Source organism: Calypte anna, chromosome 11 (genome assembly GCF_003957555.1).
Source record: "Calypte anna isolate BGI_N300 chromosome 11, bCalAnn1_v1.p, whole genome shotgun sequence".
NCBI lineage: Eukaryota > Metazoa > Chordata > Aves > Apodiformes > Trochilidae > Calypte > Calypte anna.
In genome coordinates, this window is record NC_044257.1 from 10,260,162 (window position 1) to 10,268,588 (window position 8,427).

The window sequence follows — 8,427 nt, forward strand, 5'->3', positions numbered from 1 at the left end:
AATACCTTACTTGACATATGTTCTTATTTTCTTGCAACTTCAGTAATTAATTCAGCTATTGTATGGAAAGGGAAACTGTCTATACAGGTTCTAGACAATATGATTTCCATGCCTACATTTTGTAACTTTAATTAATTTGTGTTCTTGAAGTAACAATATTAACATAATTTGTTGCAGAGATTTAATTACATATGACACTTCAGCTACTCAGACATTTTTATTTGAATAACTGTCTAAGGTTACTCAGTGAAGGATCTCCATATATAACAGGCTGGTTTTCCTTCCCAGATGTCTTTCCTCCCATCCTTGAGTAGCCCTTTGTTATTGTTCAGCCATGTGTTGAATATATGGAATTATGATTGCATGAAATACAACAGCATTTCTGAAGAAATAATGAAGAAATTGCTTTCTGTTCCTGCATTTTCAACTGGGGCACAGCAGCTCCAACATGCCTTTTTTTCCCTAAGGTGTTGTGGCTGTGAGTGACCCTCAGTAGGGGTTTGTGTAGGCAACCTGGATAGGCTCAGACAAGTGGTTATGCCAGGGCATGGCATGGGCACCAGCACTTCATGCTTCACACAAAGCTATGCCCCATGCAGATGTTTTTGCAGACCTCTGGACTTAACAACCAAATCTGTGGCCACCAAACACCATCCATGGACAATATAAGAGCATGGAGCTGATGGCTGAGACGCCTTACCACTGCTGCTGACTTAGGCGTGGCTCTGGGCAAGGTATCTGTCTGTACACAACTCCATTTAAAAAGTGAGTGAATGCAGCCCAGAGTTTTACTGAGCGGTGTGTGCTAACATTAGAGAACATGGTGTTTAACACAATCAGAAAAACCTGACCAGTTTCCTAATGCCATTACAAAAATCTTTCTCTGAGTAAATGGCATGGAAACAGAAGTGGTGAATTTTTATTTGTTTTCAATTTAAAGTACACCTATCTGACAAATTTTGTATAAATGCATTCTTAGGCACTCTGGCTGTTGCCAGCATTTACATCTGCAGTTGTGAAGATGCAAGGCACAGGTCAATGGTGTTAATTCTTGTTTCACTTCATGGGAAAAAGGAAAAGAACAGGGAGTTAAATGCTTTTCTTTTTTTTCCCTCTTTTTTTTTTTTTTTCTGTGTCAATAATCTAACCAGTTTAAATGTATATTTATTCTATGTTCAAAATAATGCAAACTATTCAGAATGCTATGAGAACTATGAAAAACACAGGGCTTGGAAAACTGGCAGTTTTTGTGGTTTTGGGGTTTTGAGTCAAGTTTCACAACCAATCAGCCCAGAATAATGTCCAGTAAAGGCATTTCTGCTTGTTAGTCTATTTATTTATTTACTTTGGCATTGTGAGTCAAGACAAGTCACATAATTGGAGGAAGGTCAGTAAAAATACTCCAGATCTGGCAAAGGGTCTGATCCTGCAAGTGCTGAGGATTTGTGGTCATGTGGAGGTGCTCAGCACCCCTGAGAGGTGATGGTGCTTGCTCAGGATCAGGCTGGAGCACATCCTGCTTGCTCAGACAGCACAGGCACTCGCAGCTCCTGAGGAACTGGCACAGAAAATAAAATCAATACTGGATCCATTTGATGCTTTGCTTTGGCGGCCACTGGTTTCTGTGTGTCTCCTTCTCTGCTGGTGGCCCTGATCTCATCTGCCTCACTGGAGATCTACCCTTTGCTTGATTCTGGGTGTCTTCCAGCAGCCTTCCCACCCCAGTGCCCAGCCTGCCCCAGTGGCGACGCCTGAAGTATTATTACCAGAGCACTGGCAGAGACTTGGAAGGGAGTGAATGCAGCCTGTGCTTCTTGTTCCCCTTTCCCCAAAATGAGCTAACATGTGTCATACAATATTTTGCTCTTGGATTTAGGTCCCTAGGATATTAGGATGACTGAAGTTCAGGAGGGGAGATCTCCCTGAGGGAAAGTTTGCTCAATGGTTTGCTCAGCTCATTCTGGGAATTTCCAGCAGGAGAGGCTCCTCCTGCTCAGCTGTCACAGTGGGGCTGCCCAGGGATGGCTCCAGAAGGACTTAGGTCTTCCCTGGGGAGCACAAACAGTCATGAGGCTCAGGGTTAGTTGTCCCACTGTGCTTCACCCCCCTTGCCCACGGAGACCAAGGCCCCAGCACTGCAGGGATCTGAACATCTGTGCCACCAGCAGAGCCCACCCAGAGCCTCCCACACAGGCTGTGCTTTGGCATGCTGGGACAGGGGACCTTGTGTCCAAGGTCCAACTCAGAGGTGCTTTGCTCTGCAGCTTTTCTTTGTGTCCCTGGCATGCTGCAGATATCTACCACCAGGAGGTCTCTGGAGATGAGTTTTGGAAAGTAAAGGCTGCTTCTCCATCCTGCCCAGGCCCTCATCCCCTGCCCCACTGGTTGGGTCCCCATGTACATTTCTGTAGCTGTAGGACCCGTGAAGATTTGTTGTGTCCTTGTGCCAGCCTTGCCAGATTGTCATGTGGCATACCAATGCACCAAAGGGGACCTGTAGGCATAGGGACCTGGCCAATTGTGGCTATGATATGGCTGTGCCATGCCAAGATGGCAATCCCCAGCAGCCACCCTGGTCTGGAAGATCCTGGCGGAGAAGCTGTGGCAATTTTCTGAGAGCGCTGCCACCTTGTGTCCGTACGTCCCGCACTGTGGTAACGCCATGTCCTGGCAGGGATGGGCATATGTGCTGTCTACAAAAGATCAAGAGATCATTTCATGGCCCGAGGTAGCTCTTTGGCACTGCTAACTCTCCTCTTTAGTGATGTGCTCTCGTAACTGCAGGAGCAGAGCCTGCCTGTGCAACACCGTGCACAGCATTCCCATGTGTGAACTGAGGCAGACAAGGAGAAGCCACCATTTCCCCTGGGATCCTAAATGTCCATAGGACAGGCTGGATGTCTGCAACAAAAGGAGCCTGAAATACCATCAACAGCCCCACTTAATAGCTGGTTGCTCAGTACAATATATGGGGAATGAGGCCAGAGGAATATTTTCTAGGCTTGTTTTTCTTTTTTTAACCTGAAAGGTCAATTCCAGTTCTTTCCATCCTTTCCTCTGTGCCCAAACAGATTGTTCAGAGCTGCATGCTTCCATCACACACATTCTGCACTACATTAGTTTAATGGCACTGTCACTACGAATTGCAAACTTTCTCAGCTCCCCCCTGTGCTGGTGAAACATGGCAACATAAGGAACATCTGTTCTCATACCCTTTGCTGGAAATGGGAAACATCATATTGCATTTTTGTTATTAGCCTTATTTGGATGCCAGTGGTTTTGCTTCTAAACACATCAAGGCAGCTGAATAACCTTAATTGAGTACTACAGAAAAAGCATGGTTTCATGCAAATACAGCTGCCAGCATAATTATTAGGACAATACTGAACTTCTATTCCTGTGATCGGTTCCAGTTCCTTGGTTTTTATATTGCTCCCTTGCTGCTGAATTTCATTATAAACATCTCCACACAAACCAACCTATAGTTAGGCAGTAAACAAGTAAAGTCCTTAATTTTTGAGATTAAAAAGCCAAACAAACCTAATCATTACAATAGGCAATTGAGCCTTTATTTATGCACAGAATTAATTACCTAATCTTCACTAGGAATGCCTACCACAGGGAAATCTCTGACTTACATGACTTCAAACAGTCCCCAAGATTTCTAGTGCAATTTCATTAAAGACAAGAGATTCCTGCAGCTCCTATGGAAGATGACAGTATGTGTAAATGGAATCAATTAATAATTCCCAGATTTAATTATAATGGATTCATTGTTATTGCATGATAGACCACAGCATGCAATGGGCAATTAAGCAGAGCACATATATGCAATTCGCTAGAACACCCATTATATAGAATCACTTCATTATTAAACCTGAGGGCAAGTCAGAAACAAAGAGTACAGCAAGGGTACAAAAAGTGGCAAAATCTAGTCCAACAATTTCATTGGTGTCTTTCTGAGCTGCAAGATACACACATCCTTCATGATAGGCACATTTTTAATGAGTCTTCATGGAAATATTTCACTTTTATCTTATCTCCTTTGCCAGATTACAGGAGATTCCAGAAGATTGTTAGACAGTTGTGGCTCACTCCATTTTTGGTAGGTTTGTCTAGATTTGTAGAGGTCTTTGGTGAAGCCTGAGAATTCATTCCCTGGTGGGAATGATGGGGGTTTTTTGCCCTGCAGATTTAATTTGGTTTATTTTCTTTCAGACCCTCAGCAGAATTCAAGGCTGCTTTGGATCTCCCATAAATTATGCTTGGTCTAATTCCTAGGAGAGATGTGCTCATTGTCACAGAACAATTGGATCTAGTGTAACAGTTTCTCTTTAAGAAAAGCAGACTACAAGACCAGCAGAGGTTTTGCAGGTCAGGATTGTGTTGTATCAGCAGAAACTTTGTGGGGAAGCTTGCACAGCACGTGCCTGCCCTGTCTGGCTCAGTCCCTCATCTTCACAACTAATAACATTTGCTCCAAATTTAAAGAGGCGCAAAGGTCAGCAAGCCAAATTTAGTCTGGTGGTATCTTTACTGAAGTCAGTAGAGCTGATAACTCAGACTGATACTTGATGTTGGAAGAATGGATGTGAGAACAATTCTTCAAGCCTTGATTTTCATTTTTACAATTGCAGAACAAGGCAATTTGGAGCAAAATGATGCATGCAACTCTGCTCTCAGAGCATAAGTCTCAAAGGATGCCAGACTCAGTTCTTAGTTTAACTAATACTAGATGTTTCTACCAGGTTGTGCTCATTTCTGTCTACCTCAGTACCTCCTCTCTGAGAAACACACTACCTGAATACTCTAACTGATCATTCAATGTGGGAAATCCATACTGATGGCATATACCATGGTAGTGGTGGCATGAACTTAGGTGTTGCTTTGTAAAACTCAGATTCCCCTACAGCTTTATCATATCCCCTGGTCTCATTGCACAGCTATACCAGTTAGTGTAGTGTAATTCTCAGCTAGTCAATTAAACACACCCTTGGACCCCAAAGCAATCTTGCCTATGCCTCTAGCAACTAAAGCAAAGGGAAGACTGCCTGTGATTTTTTTTGATGAGTTGATATTAACCCAAATAAAGGTTGTACGTGCAACTGAGAAGAGCCAAAAACTGGGAAAATGAATAATGAGCACCATTCCATCGAGGGAAGATTGATATGGAAGAATTTGTTCAGTGCTTTGCTTGACTTATTCTATTTTAGTAAATCTCCATTAGTGATTTTGCACTGTTTTTTAGTTTGAGTACAATGTGTGCTATGATGTAGTTGTGATTTGTTATTAGTAAACAGTCCTGAATGCACTATTCTTGGAGTTTGAGCCGAACATTCGTTTTCCATGGAGTTCAGCATGGTATGTTCCCCATTGTCACATTTGGAGCTCTGATTAAGAGAGCACAGACTCAAGTCCTCTTGGAGCTGAAGTCTGTAGCCACCTGTTTTATGAATCAAAGAGGAAACTTTAGTGCAAACAAGGCATCCCAGTATCCTGGAGACACCAAACTTTTTGAGAATCCGCATTTTTTAAATCTTTCAAAGCATATTCCTGTCTTTGGGCTGGATCTGAGATCCCTCCTCTCCTCTGAACAAGCCAGTTTTGGGGAGTTTTCCTGGGCTGTGATTCATGTGCTTCCAAGCCATTGTCACCACTTGCTGTACGTGGCACCTAGGGCACCCCTGACTTCCCCAAGCCAAGCAGGGATGCAGGGACTCTCAGAGATCAGCTCCCCACACTGTGACAGGGCAGGAACTTGGTGTACCTCCCTTCCCCTTTGCAGCCCAGAGCAGGGGGGCAGACAGACAGACACTGAGTGCCCTTGGCCAGGGCAGCTGGCACAGCCAGCATGGGTTGCTCCACTGCAGAGAGGGGAAAGAACAGGAAACAAGCAGTGACTCAGCCTGAGCTCTTCCCACTTTGCTTCTGAGGCTGTAGAGCCACAGACAGCCCCACATTCGGGGCAGGCTGCTTAGGCACAGGCTACTCCTTGGTGAAATTCACTACATCTGGTGCTATTTGTTTCCTTTCAGTTTTTATCTAGTCTTTCTGGGCTTCCTGTTAGCACCCAATGCCAGTCTGGAGAACACAGTGCCTGCTGCCCGCTGTGAGTTTGTGGAGCAGGAACCAGGAGGAGCCAGTGGTTAGAGCACAGGGCTGTGATCAAGCTAAAATGGGTTTTGGTGTATCCTCCCAGCACTTTTCCATGTTCTTGCTCTCCTAGGAGGTGCAGTGCTGGGGATGAAGAAGACCTAGGGCACTGGGGGAGGTCAGTTAAGTCTGTGAAATGGGTCCTGTGTTTCAGACAGCAAGGGCTATGGGAGGCAAGCAGCAAAGACAAAAAGTCATCTGCAAAATGTGGATTCCAGCTTTTCTTCGCACTTGATTCCCCCTTTGTTTATATTTTATTTGTGCTGATTTGACCATTCACTTGCATACTTTCAACTTTTCTCAGGCCTGTGAAATTTTGTTTTTATAAGGGGAGCTTGTTTGCCAGGCAGGTTTTCCTCAAACTCTCCCAGTACCAGTAATTACGGGATTATCGTAATCACCCCACTGGTGCAGATATTGAGTATTAGCACTGAGGCTGAATGTGCTCACTTTGATTTCCCTACAGTGACGCTAGGGAGGCTGTGGCTGAACTCTGCTCCAAATGAGTACAGTGTCATTAATGACAGCACTCTTACAATGGGCACTTTTGTGCTGAAGAAGCTTTCTATACCTTAATCCAACCTGATGCAAGCTACACATGAAAATCTATTACAGGTACAATTTACTTCATAGCATTAACAGAACATAAGAAGAGATTCAGACTGTGCTGTGAAGTGTTTAATGTGCTGTGGGTCAGATCCTTGGAGCTGGCCAAAGCCCACCAGCTGCAATTCAGGGTGTAAAGCTTTCCTTTCCATGTCCTGTGCATGGCATTAGCCTAAGTGCTCTGCCCCTCCTAAGCTTGAGAATTGTTGTTATTTATACTGACCTTCAGGGGTCACAAGGAGTTGAAAAGTATTGCAGACTTCTTGTGGGTCCCTTTTCTGCATACAGTGCAGCAGAGATGGCATGGCACAGTGCTGACTGACTGCCACTGCTCTGTGCTCCAGGTGCAGGGTAGGCTACAGCCAAAGCACACGGATCTGCCATTCCAAGTGGACACAACAGAGCAGCAAACACTGCTGGGAATCCTGAGCCAGACCTCAGACTGAGTGCTGAGAGAGAGTGAAGCAGCTCTGCTGAAACTGCTGCTCTTGTGGTTCAGTGGATCCAGCACACCCGCCTTTCCAGGCCCATTCTCAGGGACTGCTGTGCCTTTCCACATCTGGCTCTGTCATGTTTGGCCTGGAATGGCCTTACTCCCAATGGCAGCTTTTCCATTGCATGCAGGCTCCTGAGGTGATGATAACGCTATGTTTCCCCACAAGCTGTGGATGAGGAGCCGTGTCTTGTTATGCATTTCATCTGCTGTAATTAAACTGATGATGAAACCATTCAGGACCTCAATTCTCTTCCACTGTGGTCAATACAAAGCTCTGACATTCATAGGAATGAAGTTAGATCCTCAAGTTCCTTTGCAGATCATTATTTTTCATTCCATGCTTTGCCCGGCTGCCTTTCTAAACCAGCTATAAAACCATTTGTGCTGTAGGACAAACTGTGCCTTGGCTGCACCAGGGGAGTGCCCAAGCTCTAAGTGCTTGCTCCTCATTCACAGAATGACCAGCCCAAAGCAGTAAAAATCCACATAATTCTACAAATTCTACAGCCTTACATTTTTGTTTGCCTTTCCGACACAGGGGCAATGTGTTGTGTATGCCATCTCCACTTGCTTCCTGTTCCCTGCCAGCTGTGGATTGATGATAGCATCTCCAAGTTGTTGGACTTCCTCTTCTTGTCTTTAATCTCTTTTGGTTTCAAAATGGCCCCCCACATTTACAGTTGCCAACCACAGCAAGCAGATAGCAGCAGCTCGCAGCCAAGCAGACAACACTCAGTACATTTTAAAAACAAAAAGAGATCTGTTCTTTAGGTTATATAAGAGGATTTAGTGGTAAGATTTAGTGAAACTCTGAGTAATTTCTGAAATGTTTGGCAGCTAATATCTTAAATGGGCTAATTCTTGACATTTTCAAATTCACATTGGTTAGAATTTGACTTGGCAGCACCTGCATAAACAATGATAGCCAGTAACACATTTATGCTGCATAGTGTATAAATTCAAAGTGTAGCAGCTTAAAGAGAATTTCATACTGCATAAACTTACTTGATTTGTTTGCAATAGACTCCTTCCTACCAGACGTTAGGGCATTCCTTGCCCTAAATCTATAGGCTGCAGATCAGAAAAGCATCACATATTCTTTAGTTAACACCTGTGCTCAAAGCCAAGTTCAACTAAGCCTGATGTAACCACCCAGTTCTTCAGAAGCAAAG